This window comes from Ascaphus truei, unplaced genomic scaffold, assembly GCF_040206685.1.
Source record: "Ascaphus truei isolate aAscTru1 unplaced genomic scaffold, aAscTru1.hap1 HAP1_SCAFFOLD_1481, whole genome shotgun sequence".
Classification (NCBI taxonomy): Eukaryota; Metazoa; Chordata; class Amphibia; order Anura; family Ascaphidae; genus Ascaphus; species Ascaphus truei.
The window spans coordinates 59441-83408 of record NW_027454368.1 but is presented as its reverse complement, the minus strand read 5'-3'; the positions used below and the strand labels follow the sequence as shown (position 1 = coordinate 83408).

General features: G+C 47.5%; 1 pseudogene; it reads left to right on the top strand.

Annotated features, from left to right (window-relative positions):
* The first annotated feature begins 217 nt into the window (after positions 1-217).
* LOC142476196 (importin-8-like) overlaps positions 218-23968 on the top strand; it is a 38509-nt pseudogene continuing 14758 nt past the window's right edge.

Sequence of the window (23968 nt, the reverse complement as noted above, 5' to 3'; positions counted from 1 at the left end):
ACACCGGGAATTGAACCAAACTCCCCTACTTCAAAGTGCCAGTCAGTGTCATTACTCACTGAGCTACTCCCTCTCTTTTAGAATCTTAGCATGATTTGAAAACCTCTAATATGAAATATTCCCTCCACTCTCTGTTGTCTATGTGCGGGATACAGTACTGCGTTATCCTGGTGTTTAAGAAGCTAACAGGTAACAACTTGCCTGCTCTCTGCCTCAGTATGCGCTGCCGCTCCAGCTGGTGAATAATCAGATGATGACCCAATGGATGAGTGTTTTCAGCAGCATCACTGACAGGGACGTGCCTCCAGTAAGACTGGACCGTGGATAATCTGCTTTGCATTATTCGCACAAATAAATCACGTTTTCATGATGGACCTTGACATGTTCAGAGATGTGTTGTGTGAGGTTAGAAGATTAGCAGCATAATAACACCCTTTTTAAAAGGGCATAAATAGAGAGGCAGGATACCAGGAGCCATCTTACCTTGGCACACCTTAAAGATATGAAAAACTATATAACATATTTAAGCATGTTCTAATGCCAACATTTTGTTACAACAATGGTACCTTTGGTGGCGGGCGGAAGGTGGCAAGCACGGCTGAAGGAAGAGCTGGCCTGCTGGGGGCTGTATGGTGGCCGGGCGCAGTCATCCTGCACTCGTGCCATGTGTGGGATGTGGAGAGCACAGCAGAGGCGGAGCCAACTCCACCGGCGGAGAAAGCTTCAGAGACGTCTGTGGGACTGCCTCCTGCCTGGAAGCCTGGGAATAAGGTAAGGACAAAATGCTGATGAGGCATGGGGGCCAGCCTGGGGTCACCCACCCGACCCCTGTCACCCCCTGCCCCTGTCACCTCCTGCCCGTCACCCCCTGCCACCCCGTCACCCCCTGCCTCTGTCACCCTCTGTCACCCCCTGCCCCTGTCACCCACTGCCCCTGTCACCCCCTGTCACCCCCTTCCCCTGTCACCCCCTGTCCATGTCACCCCCTGCCCCTTTCACCCCCTGCCACCCCGTGTCACCCCCTGCCACCCCGTGTCACCCCCTGCCTCTGTCACCCCCTGCCCGTCACCCCCTGCCTCTGTCACCCCCGTCACCCCCTGCCTCTGTCACCCCCTGCCTCTGTCACCCCCTGCCTGTCACCCCCTGCCCCTGTCATCCCCTGCCTCTGTCACCCCAGTCACCCCATGCCCCTTTCACCCCCTGCATCTGTCACCCCCTGCCACCCCCTGCTCTGTCACCCCCTGCCTCTGTCACCCCCTGCCTCTGCCACACCCTGCCACCCCCTGTCCATATCACCCCCTGTCAAGCCCTGCCCGTCACCCCCTGCCTCTGTCAACCCCTGCCCCTGTCACCCCCTGCCCCTGTCAACCCCTGTCACCCCTTGCCTCTGTCACCCCCTGCCTCTGTCACCCCCTGCCTCTGTCACCCCCTGCCCCTTTCACCCCTGCCTTTGTCACCCCCTGCCTCTTGTCACCCTCTGTCACCCCCTGCCTCTATCACCCCCAGTCACCCCCTGCCCCTGTCACCCCCTGCCTCTTTCACCCCCAGTCACCCCCTGCCCCTTTCACCCCCTGCATCTGTCACCTCCTGCCACCCCCTGCCTCTGTCACCCCCTGTCACCCCCTGCCACCCTGTTACAGGAGACTTATCCCTATTCAGGTAATGTGCCTCTAATCCAGCAGTGTGGTGGTTAACCTCTGGTACTGTAGTTAATTACTAAACACAACCTGCCTTATTAGATGGCTTAGAAAGCCTGTCTTTTGAAACAGGAAGTGAGAACTCTTTAGCTGACACCTGAGCTGAACTTAGAGACACACTGGTCTTGAGCTCTGCAAAAGAAGATAGCAGAGAGGCTTTCAAGACACAGGGAAACCTTCTAAACCTGTATGCTGACCAACCCTGGAGACAAGGGAGCTGAAGCAGGGACAGTGAGAAGATTTTCCCTCCAAGAAACAGATAAGACTTTTATTCTTAAGAGACTGCTTATATCTGCTTATTTTCATGCTATATGTTTTGGCGGCTGCGAGAACTGCTTAACTAATAGGAGATGTGAACTAATTGCATAGGATTTCACTAGAAATACTCCCAAGTGAATGGAAGCTTTGTTCCCCCCCCTGTGTTTGGATAATTTCCTGATGAAAAGGAACAGGCACAATAAAGCCTATTATAATTTCACATTATAAAGCCTCCTAAGTGTGTACCTCTGTGAACGTCCATCCCACACACCCCCTGCCTCTGTCACCCCCTGTCAACCCCTGCCCCTGTCAACCCCTGTCACCCCCTGCCCGTCACTCCCCTGCCTTTGTCACCCCCTGTCAACCCCCTGCCCCTGTCACCCCCTGCCCCTGTGTGTGGGGGGGGAGAGTGTGTGTTGTGGGGGGGGGGGGATGTGTGTGTGTGTTGTATCAGTGGCTGTGTGTGTATGTCTATGCAGACCAGCAGTGACTGTGTGGGTGTCTGTGCGTGGTCACGTGTCTTTGTTGGTCTGTCTGTGTGTGTCTGTAGGTCAGTGGCTGTGTGCGTCTGTGCAGGTCAGAGAGAGAATGGGGGGGGGGAGAGAATGGAGGGGGGGGGAGAGAATGGAGGGGGGGGAGAGGGAGTATGGGTGGGGAGAGAGAAGAGGGGATTGCGAGAATGGGGGAGGGAAGGGAGAGAAAATGGGGGGGAAAAATGGGGGGAAGTAGAGAATGAGGGACAAGGCCGCCAACAGGGGGTCTGCCGGGGTTGACGTCCCGGGCCTGGTGAGTCAGTCAACCACCCTCTCTCCCCCTCTCTCTCTATCTCCCTGTCTCTCTCACTCTCCATCTGTTCTCTCACTCTCTGTTTCTCTCACTCTCTCTTTCTCTGTCTCTCTCTGTCTCTCTCACTCTCTCTCACTCTCTCTGTCTCTCTCACTCTCTCTGTCTCTCTCACTCTCTCTGTCTCTCTCACTCTCTCTCTCTCTCTCTCACTCTCACTCTCTCTGTCTCTCTCACTCTCTCTGTCTCTCTCTCACTCTCTCTCACTCTCTCTGTCTCTCTCACTCTGTCTCTCACTCTCTCTGTCTCTCCCACCCTCTCTCACTCTCCACCCTCTCTCACTCTCCCACCCTCTCTGTCTGCCTCCCTCCCTCTCTGCCTCCCTCCCTCTCTGCCTCCCTCTCTGTCTGCCTCCCTCCCTCTCTGTCTGCCTCCCTCTCTGTCTGCCTCCCTCCCCTCTCTGTCTGCCTCCCTCCCTCTCTGTCTGCCTCCCTCTCTGTCTGCCTCCCTCCCTCTCTGTCTGCCTGCCTGCCTCCCTCTCTGCCTGCCTCCCTCCCCCCTTCTCTGTCTGCCTCCCTCCCTCTCTGTCTGCCTCCCTCCCTCTCTGTCTGCCTCCCTCCCTCTCTGTCTGCCTCCCTCCCTCCCTCTCTGTCTGCCTCCCTCCCCTCCCTCTCTGTCTGCCTCTCTCCCTCCCTCCCTCTCTGTCTGCCTCTCTCCCTCCCTCCCTCTCTGTCTGCCTCTCTCCCTCCCTCTCTCTGTCTGCCTCCCTCCTCCCTCCCTCTTTGTCTGCCTCCCTCCCTCTCTGTCTGCCTCCCTCTCTGTCTGCCTCCCTCCCTCCCTCCCTCTCTGTCTGCCTCCCTCCCCTCTCTGTCTGCCTCCCTCCCTCCCTCTCTGTCTTCCTCCCTCTCTCTCTGTCTGCCTCCCTCTCTGTCTGTCTCTCTCTGTGTCACCCTCTCTCTCTCTTTGTGTCACCCTCTCTCTGTCACCCTCACCCACTCTCTTCGTTTTTATCTTAACTGCCCTATACCTACACCGAAATAACCTATTCTGCTTTCTTCCAGACCTGACTCTCAAGTTTCACATGGGGGACATTAGAAGACAGGTAAGAACACCTCCCCTCCAGTATACTACGTTGAGAGACTGTGGATCAGGTAAGATCCCAGGTGGGATTGCTGCTTTGGAAATTGTTAAGAGGGGGCATCCTGACACTGGTTAATGCGTTCAGAATCATTCACATCTGGCTTTTTTTTTTTTAGGTCATCCGACACACACACAGACACACACACACACACACACACACACTGTACTTTTCGAAATAACCTACGGTTCTATGAAAATGTAAGTTTTTATTTTTTTGCGTCCCACCTAGACTTAAACCTTGTTTATTTGGCCCTTGTTAGCATTTGAGTTTGACATGCTTGATTTACAGGATATGATCATCTTGTCGGGGGGGGAGGGGTCTGTAATTATATCGCCCACCCTGGCAATGTCCAATAGAGAAGGGGATTTTGCCATTTTTAGTGCAATTTGATTTCTGAAGTTTAGACTGAAGCAGTGATTCTGTCCCGTGAGTTATCTGCATTGTGCTTGACCCTTGTACAACCAGAGATGCCAATATATTATCTTGTGGAGAATCACATTATGTCTCCAAGTCTAGAGCTGCAAGGTTTGAAATGTGAGACGGAGGCATCTCTTACAAGGATGTTCAGACTCGCAAGATCTGTTCTGATGGTCTGCATATACTGGCAGCCTTACTCCCTATCAAGGCCCCCTCTTCCCTAGTGTTGAGCTGTCCAACTGATCCCATAGATATGTCAACCCCATTGTCCCTGAATGAAACAGAAAAGTAGAGGTTTGCTGTGTACGCAATGCCTCTTTTTGCCATGTATAGCAAGCCTCCGTTTGGAGGCTTTAATTCTTAACCTCTTTAATTGCAGTGTACCAGGCCTCCCAGCGTAGGGTTGGGGTTAAATTGCCGCACATGCAACTACCACTGTTGGCTGAAGGTTAAATTGCTCCTGCACTAGGTTCTGTTGAAGGTATTGGAGTAACATCGACAGGATCAATATATCGCCCCGCAGGTTCTCCAGCAGACACTCAACTATCTGAACCTAGGTTTGTCCTCACTCCGTCACGTGGAAGCAGCTGAAGCCACACATGCAGGTGAGTGCAAATAGAAAGAAAGTGGCCTCTCCCACTGTGTGCCTGACTGATAACTCGGAGGAGGAGCTGGGATATCTTTGTGACACTCAGAAGTTGTTTGTGGCTTTAACACGATTAGAACACCAGGTTCTATCAATCTTTCACAGATAATACCATAGTTCATGTGTCATACTGTCCGTGCTCGTTATTAGACCGCCATGATATTTAAATGTTTAGTATTTCGCCTGTTAAATGCTGCCCTATTCATTTTACTTTTTCTGCCTGCTTCAGCTTTTTGGTTAAGTAGAATATTGTGTTTCTTCTGGAGGCCTCCCCACCCAGGATATGTTCTTCTCTCCTAGGTATTGCTGAAGATGTCATTTTCCCTCTTATGTGCTACGAGGATGAGGATCTGTGGCAGGACGATCCCTATGAATATATTCGCATGAAGTTTGGTAATCTCTCCCCCCCCCCCCCCCCTTATATTTTTTTTTTTACTGTGCAAGTTGTATGGGTTGCAGAAGAACAAATATACATAAATGTAAAAAAAGAGCAATTACTGTATGCAAAAAGGCAAAATAGAGGGTAATCCGGAAAAGGGGGAGCAAGGGGTGACATGTAGTCACCATCTGCAAATCATCTGAAATCAGAAAGACATCCCAATTTGTATCTTCATGTTATGCCATGTCTGGCCAATCTCCACACCTCATTGGTAGGAATTGTCACGGTGTACAAATGATAGGGTTCTCAGTGCTGGACAGCTCCTTTGGTTGGTGATGGGTGAAAAAATCTGTACACTTTCAATCTTTGTTTCCTCGATATTTCCACGTGTATCTGTAATCCTCCATGAAACCCTCTCGTTTCTTGATTTGGGCGACACCTAGCTGGACACTGGTTAAACGTGTTTATTTGAATGGCATAACTGCCATATCATATAGTTCTCTACATGTGTATAGGTGCTCATTACACACCCATCTACTTTCTTTGTTTCCTAGATGTATTTGAAGACTGTGTGTTTCCATCCTCCGCAGCACAAAACCTTCTATATACTGCATCAAAGAAAAGAAAAGAGGTGGGCTTGAGACTGGATGAATGTCTGGATTTCTGTCGGCCAGACATTAAATGTCTCTTTGCTTTAGGTCTTGCCGAGATGATGGCCTTTTGTTACCAGATCCTTACAGCGTCCTCTGTAGATCCTCGGAAGAAGGATGGGGCTCTGCATGTTGTGGGGTCCCTGGCAGAGATCTTATTGAAGGTATTCTGTAATATTTTAGGATGAGGTCTTTGTAGAAGTACAGAAAGAGCCTACTCTTGATACTCATAAACATTCATTTGCTAGATTTTTTATTGTTGTTTCATAAAACGTCACTTTTTAATATGTGCATTTTTTAAAAGAAAATAGTACAAAATAAATAAATCAAAAGTGCACTTTATTTACATGTGACGTACTGCAATGTTTGTGAAAACAGCTGTAAGCCTTGACTCCACATTAGGATATTCTGGGACAATGTTCCTTATATTCTCTGTGGATTAGTGGACATTTTAGAGTAGTTTGTAGGGAGAGACTTGCTGATAAGGGGAAGGGGTGGGGGGTAGTGTAATTGACAAACTGATGGGAAGGGGTAACGGGGGGAACGCAGGAGTTTTTTAAGGCAAAAAGTGGAATATTCTGCAATGGCCGAGTCAATCACCTGATCTCAACCCGTTCGAGCATGCATTTCACTTGCTGAAGACAAAACTTAAGACAGAAAGACCCACGAACAAAGAACTGAAGACAGCTGCAGTAAAGGCCTGGCAAAGCATAGCAAAGGAGGAAACACAGCGTTTGGTGATGTCCATTGCGTTCCAGACTTCAAGCAGTCATTGCCTGCAAAGGATTCTCGACAAAGTATTAAAAATTAACATTTTATTTATTGTGTTAATTTGTCCAATTACATTTGAGCCCCTGAAATATGGGGACTGTGTATGAAAATGGTTGCAATTCCTAAAGTTTCATACGATATTTTTGTTCTACCCCTTGAATTAAAGCTGAAAGTCTGCACTTCTATTGCATCTCGGTTGTTTCATTTCAAATTCATTGTGGTGGCGTACAGAGCCAAAATTATGAAAATTGTGTCAGTGTCCAATTATTTCCGGACCTAACTGTATATGAGTGACAAATATTTAAAAGAAATGATATATCTACTTATATCCTGAAGCTAGGGTCACGTGTTGAGGTATGAATAGCTTCAGTTAGCTTTAACTCATGTCTTCCCTCTTCCAAAGCATGACAAGTCCTTAATGTCTTTCTTAACTTTATTGCAGGAGTAGAAAACAACAGGAACTTGTAGGTGTAGTGTAGGCAGAGAGTACTTCTCTATGTGGGATGCTCCTATGAGGTTAGACTATGGTAAGAGAGAAAGGCCTTACCAGGGGTGGATGCAGACATGTCTGTACTCACTGTGATCTAGGGTGGAAAAGGAAGTGAGGAGCAATGTGGGTAAAGGAAATAGCCTTGGGACAGACTATCTTGAACAAACAGGAGGGGGGGCAGACTAGCCCATTCTGGTGAGGATCTCAGAGGCTGCAGTAGCAGCTCACTGATTTCATGCCCAGAGGCAAGAAAGGCAACATTGTTGCATGTCACGCAGGCACAGAATGTGTGTGCAAACTCCATGCAGCTGAGAATAAGATCTGACAGGCAGAAGCTGCAAAGGAGAGAGGGGGGTGAGTCAGAAATGTAGTTCTTGTTCCATGACAACTTACGTGGGGTTCAAATAGTTTGTTTGCGACACAATTTCTCATATGTATACAGCGGTTTTAGCATAATCTTTGTCATGTAAATACTGTAGTGTGCACTTTTTTAATATTTGCTTTTGAAAAAATACACTAAGTAAAAATGTTTTATAAAACAGCAAATAATACAAAACAAGTAAATGAATGTTTGACGAGGGCATCAACAGTAAGCTTTCTCTCTCTGTACTTTTACAAACACCTCATCCTAAATTCTTTTATCTTAAATCCTTGGTAGTAACCACACGAAATGATAACTCTAAGACAAAAATAAACCACGGGTCTGAGCGAGATCAGCCATTCTGTAAGACTGTAATATGTGTGTGATATATGTGCATACTGTATAGTATATTTTCAAGACATAGATTTGGCTACATATGTGTCCAGTACTGTATTGGTATTATTTAATCTTTGTGATCCTGATGAATAAGCACAGTTTGTTGGCTTTGTCAAGATAGCATGTTTATAGCATGCACAAAACATCACACAAAGATCCAAGGTGGGACTGAAATGTTGATCCAGTTCAATAAATGTTATACTTTTTTAATCTAGACCATAGGAGTGTCTGGATATTCTTCTCTTCTCCTTCTATAGACAGTCGACAGGTTGGTTTGTCTCAATTCTGACCTTGTAATTCCAGATGTTCCCACAGATGTAGTATTTGTAATTTTTTTTTGCTGTGTTTGGATTCTGCAACACGTTGACACCGCAGAGCAGAGTGAGGCAGACCATGGTATATATTATTCATAGCACAATGTTTTTACTCAATATGTTCATTTTTCACTTACAGTACTTACAGAAATCTGTATACAAGGATTAGATGGAAGGTTTTCTTCAGAATCAGGTCTTCCCCCTCTTCTCCTCTGACCTGGGTGCGTACCGGTCCGTGCAAGGAGGTGCGTTTTTTTCCTTTACTTTTGTTTCGTTTCTGTAGGTTTTGAATTATTATTATAGGCCAAGGGTCATCAAACTCTTAGTCCAAAAGAGCCAAATATGAGTAGCACAAACGATTTAGAATTTTTCAAGAGCCATAAATATATTTTTACACCCCCCCCCCCCCCACCCCATCAACATCAGGCTGGCCACCCCATCATTATTCCCCCATCACATCAGGCTGGCCCCCCCATCAACCTTACCGCCCCCCCCCATCAGATCAGGCTGGACCCCATCATCATCTTACACCCTCCCTCCCCCCCATCACATCAGGCTGCCCCCCCCCTAGGGTGACCAGATTTTGAAAATTAAAAACCTGGACACATTTTTTTTTTTACATAACAGTTTATTAATTGTAGTACACTTATAGTTTACTACCATTAGTCCTTGTTACGTGTGTGTGTGTGTGTGTGTGTGTGTGTGTGTGTGTGTGTGTGTGTGTGTGTGTGTGTGTGTGGTGTGTGTGTGTGTGTGTGTGTGTGTGTGATGACCTCACTAATCAAACCAAAAAAAAAAGCCAGATGTGAATGATTCTGAACCCCTTAACCAGTGTCAGGATGCCCCTCTTCACAATTTCTAAAGCAGCAATCCCGCCTGGGATCTTACCTGATCCGCAGTCCCTCAAGGTACTATACTGGAGGGAGGTGTTCCCTACCTGTCTTCCGATATCTCCCGCGTGAAACTTGAGTCAGATCTGGAAGAAAGCAGGATAGGTTACTTAGGTGTAGGTATAAGGGCAGTTAAGATAAGACATAGAGGGTGAGGGGGAGACAGGGAAGGTGAGGGAGACAGGGAAGGTGAGGGAGACAGGGAGGGTGAGAGGGAGACAGGGAGGGGGAGAGGGAGACAGGGAGGGGAGGAGGACAGGGAGGGGGAGACAGGGAGGGGGAGAGGGAGACATGGAGGGGGAGACAGGGAGGGGGGGAGAGGGAGAGAGGGAGACAGGGAGGGGAGAGGGAGACAGGGAGGGGAGAGGGAGACAGGGAGGAAGAGAGGGAGACAGGGAGGGGGAGAGGGAGAGGGAGGGAGAGGGGAGACAGGGAGGGAGACAGGGAGGGAGAGAGACAGACAGGGAGGGAGGGAGGAGACGGAGGGGAGGGAGGGAGATAGGGATGGAGACAGGGAGGGAGTGAGACAGGGAGGGAGGGAGACAGGGAGGGAGGGAGAGGGAGGGAAGGAGGGAGACAGGGAGGGAGGGGAGACGGAGACAAACAGATGGAGGGAGGCAGAGGGAGACAGACAGACCGAGGGAAGCGGAGGGAGACAGACAGAGGGAGACAGACAGACGGAGGAGGGAGACAGTGAGGGAGAGAGAAAGTGAGGGAGAGAGGGAGGGAGGGAGACATGGAGACAGAGGGAGGAAGACAGATGGAGGGAGGGAGACAGACGGAGGGAGGGAGGACAGACGGAGGGAGACGGAGGGAGGGAGACGGAGGAGGGAGACAGAGGGTACACTGGTACACGCACACACTGGTACACACACACACACAGGTACTCACACACACACTGGTACACACACACACTGGTACACACACACACACCTGATACACACACACACACTGATACACACACACATTGATAACACACACACACTGATATACACACACACACACTGACACACACACATTGATACACACACACTGATATACACACACACACACACACTGATACACACACAGATATACACACACACACTATACACACACACACACAGATATACACACACACAGATATACACACACACACAGATACACACACCCACACACATACACACTGACACACACACACACACACTGATACACATACACACACATACACACACACACACACACACACACACACACACACACACACACACACACACACACACACACACTCACACACACACACACACACACACACACACACACACACAGACACAGATACACACACACAGTGGAGTACAAGCAGAGGCAGCCACGAGCAGGCGGCTCCCCGCCTCCCCCTGCACCCACCCCCGCGTCCATCTCCCGCACCAAGGGGGGAGGGGGGTGGATGGGAGCGCCGGGACGCCCCCCTCCCCCAGCAGGCAGCCTATCACCCCGGGCAGCCACCACTGCCCGCTCCCGCGCCCATCTCCCGCACCAAGGGGACCGGGGGGGGGGGGGGGGGAAGGGAGCACCAGGACAGGAGGCAAACGTGGAGGCAAAGGCACAAAAACCCACCTGCTATCACCCCAGGCGGGCAGAGGGGGGGGAGACACCGCGCAGAGGAGCCATGAGCGGGCAGAGACACACACACCACGTGTGCTCTGCAGACGGAAGCGTAAGTCCCGCCCCCGGCACCCTCTGACTTGCAGCCAATCCCCTGCGGCCCGGCCGGCATTCTAAGTCCCGCCCCCCGGCAACCATTCATTCAACATAGAAAAAAAAACTTACCTGCCCTCGCATGGCATCCTCCTCACCGCCGCCACCACAAATCCTTAGAAGAGCTGCACGGTCGTGCCCGAAGAGCCGCGGTTTGACAACCCCTGTTATAAGCTAAAGCAGTAAAATTCAGGGCATTATTGAAAACCCTGCTTTCTGATTGGTTACAATTCCGGGCATTATCCAATCAGTAATGCCCGGAAATTTAGCAGTTTGCAAAGTGCAGTTTTCAATCTGTTTATTTCTAGCCAATCAGCTTTCAGAACAGCTGAGACAGGGCGGGGGATTGGTTAGATTGAAGTAACAGCTCTGAGACAGGGCAGGGGATTGGTCAAAAAGTATCAGCCACGGTTTGACTCCTCCCCCTCCCGAGCTGACTGAGATTTTCTGAGCAGATTCAATTGAATTGGGGGGAGGGGGGTCGGCAAATAAGTAAGTGGCTGCCTGCTGTTTGTTTGTGGCTGCAGTTTCTGTGTGTCTCAGTAGCAGTGTGTGTGCTGTTGTATATCTGTGTAGAGGTGCTGTGTGTGTGTATAGAGCTCCAGTGTGTGTGTGTGTGTGTGTGTGTGTCAGTGTCAGCAGCAGTGTTTATGGGTGTAGCATGTGTGTGTAGCAGCAGCAGCAGCAGTGTGTGTGTGTGTGTGTGTGTGTGTGTGTGTGTGTGTGTGTGTGTGTGTGTGTGTGTGTGTGTGTGTAAAGGTGCTGTGTTGTGTGTAGAGGTGCTGAGTATAGAGGTGCTGAGTATAGAGGTGCAGTGTTGTGTGTGTGTGTGTTGTGTGTGTAGAGGTGATGTGTTGTGTATAGAGGTGCAGTGTTGTGTGTGTGTGTGTGGTGGGGGGGTTGTAGAGGTGCTGTGTTGTGTGTAGAGGTGGGGGGGGAGTGCAAATTTTAGTAAGTTGCTGCATTTTTTATTGTGGTGCAGTGTGTGTGTGTGTGTGTGTGTGTGTGTGTGTGTGTGTGTGTGTGTTGTATGTGTAGTAGCAGTTTGTGTGTGTGTAGAGCTGATATGTGTGTAGAGCTACTGTGTTTATGTGAATAGAGCTCCAGTGTGTGTGAGTGTCAGCTGCAGTGTTTATGGGTGTAGCATGTGTGTGTAGCAGCAGAGTTTGTGTGTGTAGAGCTGTTGTGATGTGTGTGTGTGTAGACCTGCTGAGTTGTGAGTGTAGAGGAGGTGCTGTGTTGTGTGTCTAGAGCTCCAGTGTGTGTCTGTGTGTGTGTGTGTGTGTTTGTGTATGTAGAGCTGCTGTGATGTGTGTGGTGTGCTTGTGTGTGTAGCAGCAGTTTGTGTGTGTGTGTGTGTAGCAGCAGTTTGTGTGTGTGTGTGTGTGTGTGTGTGTGTGTGTGTGTGTACACAGAGGGGGTGGCAGTGTGTGGATATAGATATCTGCAGTGTAAGAGTATATAGAGTTGGTTTCATGTATTTACCATTTTATTTTAATTAAAAAAATCTATTTAACTATACAAAAATGTCTATTATTTACGCCTTATATATAATAAGCCTATAATAGTAATAATCCCCTCAGAACAGGGCATTACTGGCCAATAAGGCCCTGGCTGGGTTAAAATCCCTCGGCTTCGCCTCGGGCCTTCAACTCTTCCAGCCAGGGCATTATTGGCCAGTAATGCCCTGTTCTTCAGGGATTATTACTTAAATAAAGCGAGTGGCTGTACCCCAACGTCTTACATGTTCTTTCTCTTGTGTTACAGTCCTGCTGGGTCCTTCACTCATTCAGTACATTAAAATTCCATAATGAGCTGAACCTGAGAAATGCGGTGGAGTTGGCAAAGAAAAGTCTCATTGGGGATAAAGAGCTGCCGGTGAAAGTGGAGGCTGCGATCGCACTGCAGATGTTGATAAGCAACCAGGGGCCAGGTAAGACAAGTGATGGACATTTGTGAAGCATTATGCTGTTTATGGTTCCTAGATGGGATAATTGCGGGATCTAACAATGTTCTCCCCTTACTCTCTGTCTGTTATCAATCTGACATGTATTTGGCACTGAATCCATTCTTTCTTTTGCTACCTCTTCTTCTATTTTCTTGGCTTTCTTGTGATTGGCTCTCTCGCTGCATGTAATTTGGCTGCTGCCTCATGGTTGGCTGCTTTATTATTGGCTGTCTTGTGATTTGGATCTTTGCTGTGTTGTCTTGTAGTTACTGCCTGACTGCAGCTTTGTGTCTCCTAGCTAAAGAGCATTTGAGACCATACATCAGGCATGTTATGCAAGAACTGCTTCACATAGTCAAAGAGACGGAGAACGATGACCTGACCAACGTTATTCAGAAGAGGATCTGTGAATACAGCCAGGAGGTGGCTCCCATTGCAGTAGACATGACAAGGCATCTGGTAAGTGGGAAAATATTTTCTTTATATGTAATGTATATTTAAGCTTGGCCCCCTGCAGAAGCACTTACCAGAATGCCTTCCTACTGTCTCTGTACGTCCTTCCTACCTATCAATTAGATTGTAAGCTCTTCGGAGCAGGAACTCCTTTTCCTAAATGTTACTTTTGTCTGGAGCACTGATCTGTTGTTTGTATTATTTGTTATTTATATAAGATTGTCAAGTGTATTACTGCTGTGAAGCACTATGTACATTAATGGTGCTATATAAATAAAGAGATATACATATTTTTATCTTTCACTAGCTGAAAGACCAGGCGTTGCCGATGAGTTAAATTTCCCGCTAGGAGAAGGGGGGGGAAAGGGGGGGAGGAGGGGAGGGACAGTGGACAGGAGGAGGGGAGGGGGGGAGGGACAGTGGACAGGAGGAGGGGAGGGGGAGGGACAGTGGACAGGAGGAGGGGGGGGACAGTGGACGGGAGGGGGGGGGGCAGTGGATGGGAGGGGGGGGGGGACAGTGGACGGGACCCCCCCCCATGCGTAGCTCCGGTCCCCACCCTAGAGTGTCTGACACACACAGTGACTCACACACACACATAGTGTCACACTCACACACAGTGTAACACACACACACACACACACACACAGTGTCACACACACACAGTGTCACACACACACACACACACACACACACACACACACACACACACACACACACACACACACACACACACACACACACACACACACACACACACACACACACACACACACACAGTGTCCCCCCCCCCCCACACACACAGTGTCACACACACACACACACACAGTGTCCCCCCCCAGAGCACCGGGGGGGAGCTGAGCGGAGCACCGGGGGGGAGCTGAGCGGAGCACCGGGGGGGGAGCTGAGCGGAGCACCGGGGGGGGGGAGCTGAGCGGAGCACAGGGGGGGGAGCTGAGCAGAGCACAGGGGAGGAAAGCTGAGCGGAGCACCGGGGGGGAGCTGAGCGGAGCATCGGGGGGGAGCTGAGCGGAGCACCGGGGGGGGGGGAGCTGAGCGGAGCACCGGGGGGGGGAGCTGAGTGGAGCACCGGGGAGGGGGGGAGGTGAGTGTGATGGTTTGGGGGGAGAGGACAGAGAGAGAGAGGGGGGTGTGTGTGTGTGTGTGTGTGTGTGTGTGTGTGTGTGTGTGTGTGTGTGTGTGTGTGTGTGTCCTTTGGCCCGTCACTCCGCCTCAGGCCAATGAGAGGTGTGCGGGGGAGGGTGGGCCAAGGGACCAATGAGATTTCCCCTAGGGACAGAGACCATGCAGACATCCAGACAGGCATACAGTGCTTTCACAAATATAGTATAAGATTATAAGGCAGCAAGATATTGTGTAAGGTAGTAACAGAAGGTGAGAGACAATAATGCAATGTGGCAATCTATGAACACTCTCCAGTTGTAATCCAGGGGGAGCATGAAGGGAAAAGAACATAAAACAAGAAAAACAATCTAAGTGCAGACAATAAAATTCAAGTGATATAAATTCTGCGTTCTTTCTTGGCTCATATGTGATGTCTACTTACAAGATGTAAGTCAAAATCAAGCGGTTTTGACACTCAATGGTCTCTGCTGTGCAGGTATTCCCACCAGGTGATAGGGTCTCCAGCTCTCAGCTCCGCAGCAAAGTGTATGTAAAAGAAATACAAACCATAGTGCAGACCAGTATAATGTAAAAAAACTAGACTTTATGGGGTTTAAAAAATGAACACTTACAATAAAAACAAGTATTTCAGGCATGTACCACAATCATTGTGATCAAAGAGAGAAGATTTTTTGGTTTACACTTCAGGCTCACCCGCCTCCTCCAGTGTGACTTGGTGTGGACCACCACTCTCAGGGACTTTGTACCTCCAGCGGTGGGCGCATTGATCCAGGTCTCTCTCCCCTCGTGGGTTCCCTCTTCTGTGGGTCAATCACCTTCCCATAACAGCTGCCCGCAGGCACTGTGGAGTTCTCCACTGGGATACAGCCTCTCGGATGGATGTTTCAGCTTCACTCGCACACCGATGCGTCACTTCCGCTCCGTCCCGATACGTCACTTCCGGTCGCGGTTCTGTGAGTATCTGTCAGTAAATTTCTCCTCTCTTCTCTCTCCTCTCTGGGCGGCTACCACTCTACGCGTTTCGCCAAAAAAGGGTGTGTGGCTTCCTCAGGAGCGTACCGCCCCCTAATCTAAGGTAACATTATATACCTTCCTTAATTGGAATTTGATCTGGAACACTTGTGCATAAAAAACTGGTCTGCACTAATTACCATCTGTGCCTTTGTATGCATGAAGGAGCGATTCCAAATAGGGAAAAAAAACCTCTGACTCATGACAGGATTAACCTGTTATTTTCTGGAACCGCAATATGAGGTGATAAAACGGATAATACTCATAGCTTTTTTTATGGGTAATCTGATCGTCAGGAGGGTGATTCTATGGAATCTAAATTTTGTCCAAAAAAATTGGAAACAGTGTAATATAATAGGGATTAACTGTGGTAATATAGGGTTGAATCAGAATATTTTCATGCTGTATATGATTACATTAGCATATTTCTATCTAGCAGGGAAGGGGTTAAATTGTGTCTTATCATTGTTTCCATAATAGGGGAGATGTTACTTATTCTCACAAGTGGGCTTAGATTAGGGGGCGGTACACTCCTGAGGAAGCCACGCACCCTTTTTTGTCGAAACGCGTAGAGTGGTAGCCGCCCAGAGAGGAGAGAGAAGAGAGGAGAAATTTACTGACAGATACTCACAGAACCGCGACCGGAAGTGACGTATCGGGACGGAGCGGAAGTGACGCATCGGTGTGCGAGTGAAGCTGAAACATCCATCCGAGAGGCTGTATCCCAGTGGAGAACTCCACAGTGCCTGCGGGCAGCTGTTATGGGAAGGTGATTGACCCACAGAAGAGGGAACCCACGAGGGGAGAGAGACCTGGATCAATGCGCCCACCGCTGGAGGTACAAAGTCCCTGAGAGTGGTGGTCCACACCAAGTCACACCGGAGGAGGCGGGTGAGCCTGAAGTGTAAACCAAAAAATCTTCTCTCTTTGATCACAATGATTGTGGTACATGCCTGAAATACTTGTTTTTATTGTAAGTGTTCATTTTTCAAACCCCATAAAGTCTAGTTTTTTTTACATTATACTGGTCTGCACTATGGTTTGTATTTCTTTTACATACACTTTGCTGCGGAGCTGAGAGCTGGAGACCCTATCACCTGGTGGGAATACCTGCACAGCAGAGACCATTGAGTGTCAAAACCACTTGATTTTGACTTACATCTTGTAAGTAGACATCACATATGAGCCAAGAAAGAACGCAGAATTTATATCACTTGAATTTTATTGTCTGCACTTAGATTGTTTTTCTTGTTTTATGTTCTTTTCCCTTCATGCTCCCCCTGGATTACAACTGGAGAGTGACGATTTGTGGGACTAGCGAAACCAGTCCCCACCAGCTGGGTTTGAGCAGGGGGTTTGAACCTTTCAATAATATTATCACGTTATTTGAACACAATATCACTGTTTAACAATTAATTGATTTGGTCAAAATATTCACTGTATATTATTAGTGTACACTAATAGAGTTAGCGCCGTTTTCTTTCACCTTCACGTAGCACAAATCTATGAACACTGACAGAGAAAAGAGTCTGTAAACATGAGCTTATGAAGTCAATTCTAGGAGAGAGTGAGCGCACAAGGTATAGTGGGGGAGAGACTGGCTGGGCAGGGTGTAATGTTGGGCGAGGGGCTAGCAACATATAATGCTAGGAGACTGACCAGATTGGTTCTTAAGCTGGTCTCCATGAGCAGTATGGGGCCAGCTTGGCTCTGCTTGTGTCAGTATGGGGGCAGGAGGATGTTGGATAGGCTTCCCTTAAGAATTGAACTTTCACGGCACCTTTTACATGTGTGTAAGGGATGTTGCAGGATGGATTTGACCTGGCTTTCAAGGGCAAGTTACGAGAAAGGTGCAGAGGCAAATATGTAGAGTAGAATACATTATTAATAATCATAGTAATAGCATGTTCTTGTATAGTGCTACTAGTTTTACGTAGCCTTTTAGAGACATTTTGCAGGCACAGGTCCCTGCCCCATGGAGCTTACACTCTATGTTTTTGGTGCCTGAGGCACAGGGAGATTAAGTGACTTGCCCAGGGTCACAAGGAGCTGACACTGGGAATTGAACCAGGTTCCCCTGCTTAAAACTCAGTGCCAGTCAGGGTCTTTACTCACTGAGCCACTCCTACATTGGCATATACTCTGTGGCTAAACTACTGCTGCCTTTAGAAATGTTAACCCTTTAGTTACAGCAGACGTCTATAACATATGGTACTGTATGGGATCGAAAAACACGTTTATGTTGGGTATAGTCAATGCAATGCATATTGGAGTCCAGTAAAAACATTCTCTGCAATGCATGTCGTTTTGGAATCATAATGTGATATTGAAGTGATTTCAATCTTGGAATTCTGGGAAAAATAACTGGATATTTTAGCATCCATCACATCACCTACTTACTGCCTGTCCCGTCCATCACGGACATCACCATTATTCCAAACACTCAGGAATATCTCATACTTTACAGCAGGAGTGTCCAACTGCAGTCCTCAATGGTCACCAACTGATCAGGAATTAAGAATATCCCTGCTTCAGCACAGGTGGCTCAGTCAACAACTGAGCCACTGGTTGAGCCCACCTGTGCTGAAACGGATATCCTTAAATGCTGACCTGTAGGTGGCCCTAGAGCACCTGAGTTGGCTATCCCTGCTGCTTTACAGCAAGGGTTTATATTTGGTTCATCAGCTGCTATTTTAGGAGTCTTGGTGCTTGTTTTATCCATCTTGTGCATCTTAATCTTCTAAGGCAAATATGTGAAAGCTCTTGATGCAAAATCTAAATGTGTGATAAGCCGCATTATGCCTCAGTTTAATTTACCTCCTGGTTATCCAATTACGCTGCAGTGATATTAGTCTTCACATCTTGACACCAGTGTGACACTGTGTCTTTCTTTCAAGGCTGACATATTTGTCAAGGTTCTTCAGAGTGAGGAGTATGAAGAGGTGGAGGATAAGACAGTGATGGCCATGGGCATCCTGCACACAATCGATATTGTCCTGACCGTGGTGGAGGATTACACGGAGGTGAGTGCACTCTGCTACTGCCTTTAACTGCTCTCTGCTGAGTGATCCCGCATAGCACCTTCTCTTTTCCTCCACTGTCTGCTTTGTTTGTTTGTGCCTGGATATTATTCTTTACTGGGACACCTTTTATTTTCGGGATTGTAGCCTCTTTTGTTTTTTTTCAGGTAAAACAGCAGTTGGAGGAAATATGTTTACAGATCATTGGCCTTGTTTTGCAGAAACACATCATAGGTATCTTTCAAATATTCAGGTTTTAAATAACAGGACTCATGAGCCTGGCTGGCCTTTATGCACAAACCCAGGGTTTGTCTGGTTTCCAAACATTGGTTTACTACACATACACTGCATATAATATTTTTTTGTGTTATAGATCTTGCAGGGGTGGCAATTTTTTGGGGTTGGAGGGCCACTTGACAAGCTTGGGTAAACGTTGCCGGCTGCAAACATAATGTAGAATCTACACAAAGTCTGGGGTTCGCAAAGTTTATCATAGCTCCCCTTCTCGCAACCGGCATCTCACCTACCCACCTCACTCTCTCACTCACTTTCCCTCTTCTCTTTTAATAATCACTCTTCTTTTTTTTAATCTTCCCTATTCACTCCTCACTCTGATCCCCTTGCTCCTTTCTCCTCCTCCCCTTCCTCCTCCTTGCTCCCCTTCCTCCTCCTCACTCACCCTCTTTATCCCTCACTGTCCTTCAATCTCCCTCCTCTCCCCAACTTCCCTTCCCCCTCTCCTCCGGTCTCTACATGGGGTGCGGGCAACGGAGGCAGCAGCAGATGCTCTGCGTGCGTAGGTGACGGCACTGTAGCTGGATGTCCACCCATATAGTTATTTATGGAAGTTGGGCCCGACTTTCAGTCCATCCTAACTTCCATTTTAGGACCACCTGGGTGGGCTCCAGCCATGCTGCTGTCTCAGCTGCCGAGCTGCTGCTGCTGCCACTGACGCTGCCTCAGTCGCCTGCACCATAGGCAATCATCCGACCTGCAGGCCTCACTTTGCCCACCCCGGCTCTAGAGGAAGAGAAATCTTTTCCATCACTCTCCACGGCAAGCAAATTCTGCATCATCCCTGCTGTTACAATAAAGAATATATTTTCAGCAGGTTACATTTCTTCAGCCTTGGTTGGTAATTCCATAGAGCAAGAATCTCCCCTGTAAGTTTTTTTTTGTATTGTTTGATATAGGTGTATATTTTTTAAAAAAAAATAGGAGATGGGGCACACGGATTTCAAAAATAATGAAAATTTATTAAAGCATACATTTATTAAAGCACATGCTTGAATACATTTTCATTATTTTTTAAATCCGTGTGCCCCATCTCCTATTTTTCTTATTTTCATAAGTAAACAGTTCAAATTTGATTAGTATTTCCTCTTACGGCTGACCTTACAGCAATCTGACTCGGCTCAACTACTTTTAGGTTTTCTTAGTTTAGAATCTGTAGTTTAGTTCTGATATATCCTTTTTAACGAATGTGTTCTAAGAATATCGTAGCTTGAGTATGGTATATTCTTCCTGGAGATTTAGAATGGTCAAAATCAGTGTCTGCTTCCCCTATCCATACACCGGTCATGCCATTCTATAGATCACCACTACTCTAAGTTTTCTTTTGGGGATATCTCCTTCCAAACTGGAAATGACTTGGATCAATGTCTTGTATATAATGTATAACCCTGTTCACTTAATGTAACTATGTACAGTATTTGTAACCATGTATTTCACATCATAACTCTGTGCCTAGGACATACTTGAAAACAAGAGGTAACGCTCAGTGTATTACTTCCTGGTAAAACATTTTATAAATAAATAAATCCAGTAACCACCAACCTTTTTCCTTCTGACTATCTCTCTCCCACGGCAAATGAAATTCCAGTGCTTACCTAGGCTAATTTTTAGATCAGCGTATGCCATATACACACAGATCTTTTCTTGGTACAGTACGCTAAAGTATATTGGATTCTGCCTTTGAATTTTCTATGACCTTATTGCCAGGTATGCAGGGAATTATGGTTGACAAGTTCCTGACCCACCATTTAGTTTACCAAAATCAATCCTTACGTTCTCCTTTACTCGCTGTTGCACACTTCCCACCCAACCTCTCTCTAATTTTTCAAACACCTTGGATATGGACTTGCCCTACTCTGAAGTGTACGACACTGCATGCTTTAATCACCTCTCTCCAGAGCAAACTCTGAGTAGAGTTATGCATGCCTAATATTTATACAGTACTAGTGTCCGTAATTCTAATTTATCGCTCCTCTTTCTATGCCACTAGGAATTAAAGGGAAAAAAGCCCAGGTTTTATTAGAGTATAGTGAATGACAGTTTAAGGACAAGTAACAAAGACTTTGAATTATTTCAATCGTTTTCAATTCTCTTACAAAAAAACAGTCGTCTTCAACGGATCGTCTTCTTTTTAAAAAAAATATTTTTATAGGTGATCATCATAAGAACCACAGAATCCATATTTAGAGACCAAGAAATGTTACGTCCATCACATGTCTTTCAACTGCTGAGTCAGTCAGAAAGCGCCCATGGAATCAGTTTGTTCTGCAGCAGAAAGAAGGGATCTATTGATCTGTAGATTCTGTCCACAGGGTGACACAGATGGAACCTATGACCCATGAAAGCAGTCTCTGCAATGTGACACACTGACATAAACAGACGGGACTTCCTATTGACTTCTATAGCTAGGATTTGGTGAGATTAAAGTGTTAATTGGTTCTATCTTTGTGAATTCCTTTTACTGTATTTCTTGCAGAGTTTTATGAGGAGATCCTGTCTTTGGCATACAGTCTGACCAACCAGACCATCTCCTCTCAGATGTGGCAGCTTCTAGGCATCTTGTTTGAAGTATTTCAGAGGGATTGCTATGAATACTTTACAGGTTCGAGATAATTCAGGTTTCGTTTATTTGCCCTTGTCTAGCTGATCAATTTTTTTTCTAATAACTGTTTATTTGCAAGATTTTGGGCTTACAGAAGAGAAGGGTAAAGGGACCCAACATAAATTATAGTAGTAAGACATTTATACAAAAAGACCAAGGAGAGGGTAAACAGGAAGGAAAAAGGGATAAAAACAAATCAGTCCAAGTAAGGCCGCGGCTTGTAGTATAAGTAAAAAGTGCTTCCTCAGGGCCTGATGAAGCTGCACATCGTGGTGTTTGTATGCGTGACCTACGGAATACTTGGCAGCAGAGACCCGTCCACCTTACAGAGAGGAGTCACTTTTTTTAAAATTTTACTACAGGCTGGCAAGCTTCTGAGGCCTATTTTGGACCTAACTTGTCTGATACAAAGTCCGCATTGATGCTCGGGAGAAGGACACTTCTTTCCCTGAGAGATGCTTAGAGTTGTTTCAAAATGGCGATGCTAAGGCCGAGTCCATGCTCCCTGCTTGCTCGCTGAGGCGCACTGAGGCTCAGGAAAGCGGGTGCTTTCCCTGGCCTTGCGGTTGCTTACCGCACGCGCTCTCAGCAGGCCGTCAGGGGGTGGTCCGGGGGTGGGCGTGTCACTGGCCGGGGCAGGCCAGTGACATCACGGAGCTGGTTCGCCCTCATTGGGCGAACCGCTCACGTGACCGGCCTGTCTCGCCGGCAAGCAGGGGAATTTTAAATTCCCCTAAGACCTGCGCTTTCGCAAGCGCGCGGAAGCGCAGGTGAGCCCCTACTAAAGCCGCTCTAATTGCGACTGTAGTGGCTCAGTACTGAGCGGGAGCGCGCGTCAGCACGCTTCCACCAGCAAGCGGTAAACATGGCCGAGGCCTTAGAGACTCGCAAGTATTCTCAAATTTGAATTGTTTGCCTACTGCGCTGTCCCTTGCCTCTCTGAACCCCTAAATTACAATCGGGATGTGAAGACTTACTTTATTTGACTTTTTTCTTGTTTGGAATCATTCATCTTTAGTTTTCCTTCACGCATATCTGCAATCCACAATATTCTGGGTCAGTTTGAGTGACGTTATCCAGGCCAATTTCAATTTGCTATTCCCTACGAGGATGGCGGATGCATTTCCTTCCAAGGATCTGAGTCTTTATTCTGGTGGCCGTGCTGATATTACTTTCTTCTCTCTGGTTTATCGTCTTGCATGCACGGACGCTATATTGGGGTCTCCGATTATTTTTGCAGTTGACACTTATGAGTTCTGTTATCGTGCTGTTTTTGTATGTATGTCTTTATTTATATAGCGCTTCACAGTAGTAATACAAACGACAATCATATAAATAACAACCAATATAAATGACACGATGGGAATAAGTGCTTCAGACATAAAAGTAACATTAAGGAAGAGGAATCCCTGCTCCTATAAGCTTACAATCTAATTGGTAGGTAGGAAGAATGTACAGAGACAGTAGGAGGGCGTTCTGGTAAGTGTGTCTGCAGGGGGTCAAGGTATATGTATCAGGTGTACAGTATTAGTCACGGAGCTTCTCATACGCTTCTTTAAGCATGTGTGTTTTAAGGTGGGTCTCGGGGTGCTGCCGCGACGCGCTCTTGGAGCAATCACATTAATGTAATAAAATGTGCCTGTCCACTCTGGCGCTGTGCATGTGGACGTACGCTTGCCAATGCTCAGCGCTTGCCAATGCTCAGCGCTTTGGGAGACAGGCAAAAGTGATTTTCAAGCGCGCTGAAGGGTCACATGACCCCTCAGCAACGAATCAGACTGAGGGCAAAGAGAAATCCTTTTGTGCCTGCACACAACAGCAACAGATGTAGATTTTGCACTGTGTAGACTAATTAGACTAAACTCTAAATAGCATACAGTAGTTACAATAACAAGAGATCCCACGCATATATTTTATAAAAAATGTATATTTATTATTTCACTAGCTGAGAGACCCGGCGTTGCCCGGGATGTAAATGCGTAATAGGGAGTATTATTTATAAATCGTGGAACAATAGGTGACTGTTTGTTGTAAAGGTTGGATAATAATATTGAAAAGAAAGATGGAAGAAAATGTAATACGATGTTGTATAAAAATGGTTTATTGTAACCTCACCACAGTACAATGTATATTTTGGTGGCATAAGTGATGTAAAAATCTGAGTCGTGTGTCCTGCTAGGGTGTGAGGCGGCGGGTGGCGCGTGGGTTGTGAGTGCTGTCTGCGAGTGGGGGTCCTGCTAGGGTGTGAGGCGGCGGGTGGTGCGTGGGTTGTGAGTGCTGTGTGCGAGTGGGGGTCCTGCTAGGGTGTGAGGCGGCGGGTGGTGCGTGGGTTGTGAGTGCTGTCTGTGAGTGGGGGTCCTGCAAGGGTGTGAGGCGGCGGCTGGCGCGTGGGTTGTGAGTGCTGTCTGTGAGTGGGGGTCCTGCTAGGGTGTGAGGCGGTGGGTCAGTGATGTCGGTGCGTAGGGACGGGAGGCAGCAGGTGTGTGTGGCGGCAGGTATGTGTCGAGTGTGGCGGGTGTCTGTTGAGTGCGTGCAGCGGCTGTGAGGCGGTGGGTGAAAGGCAG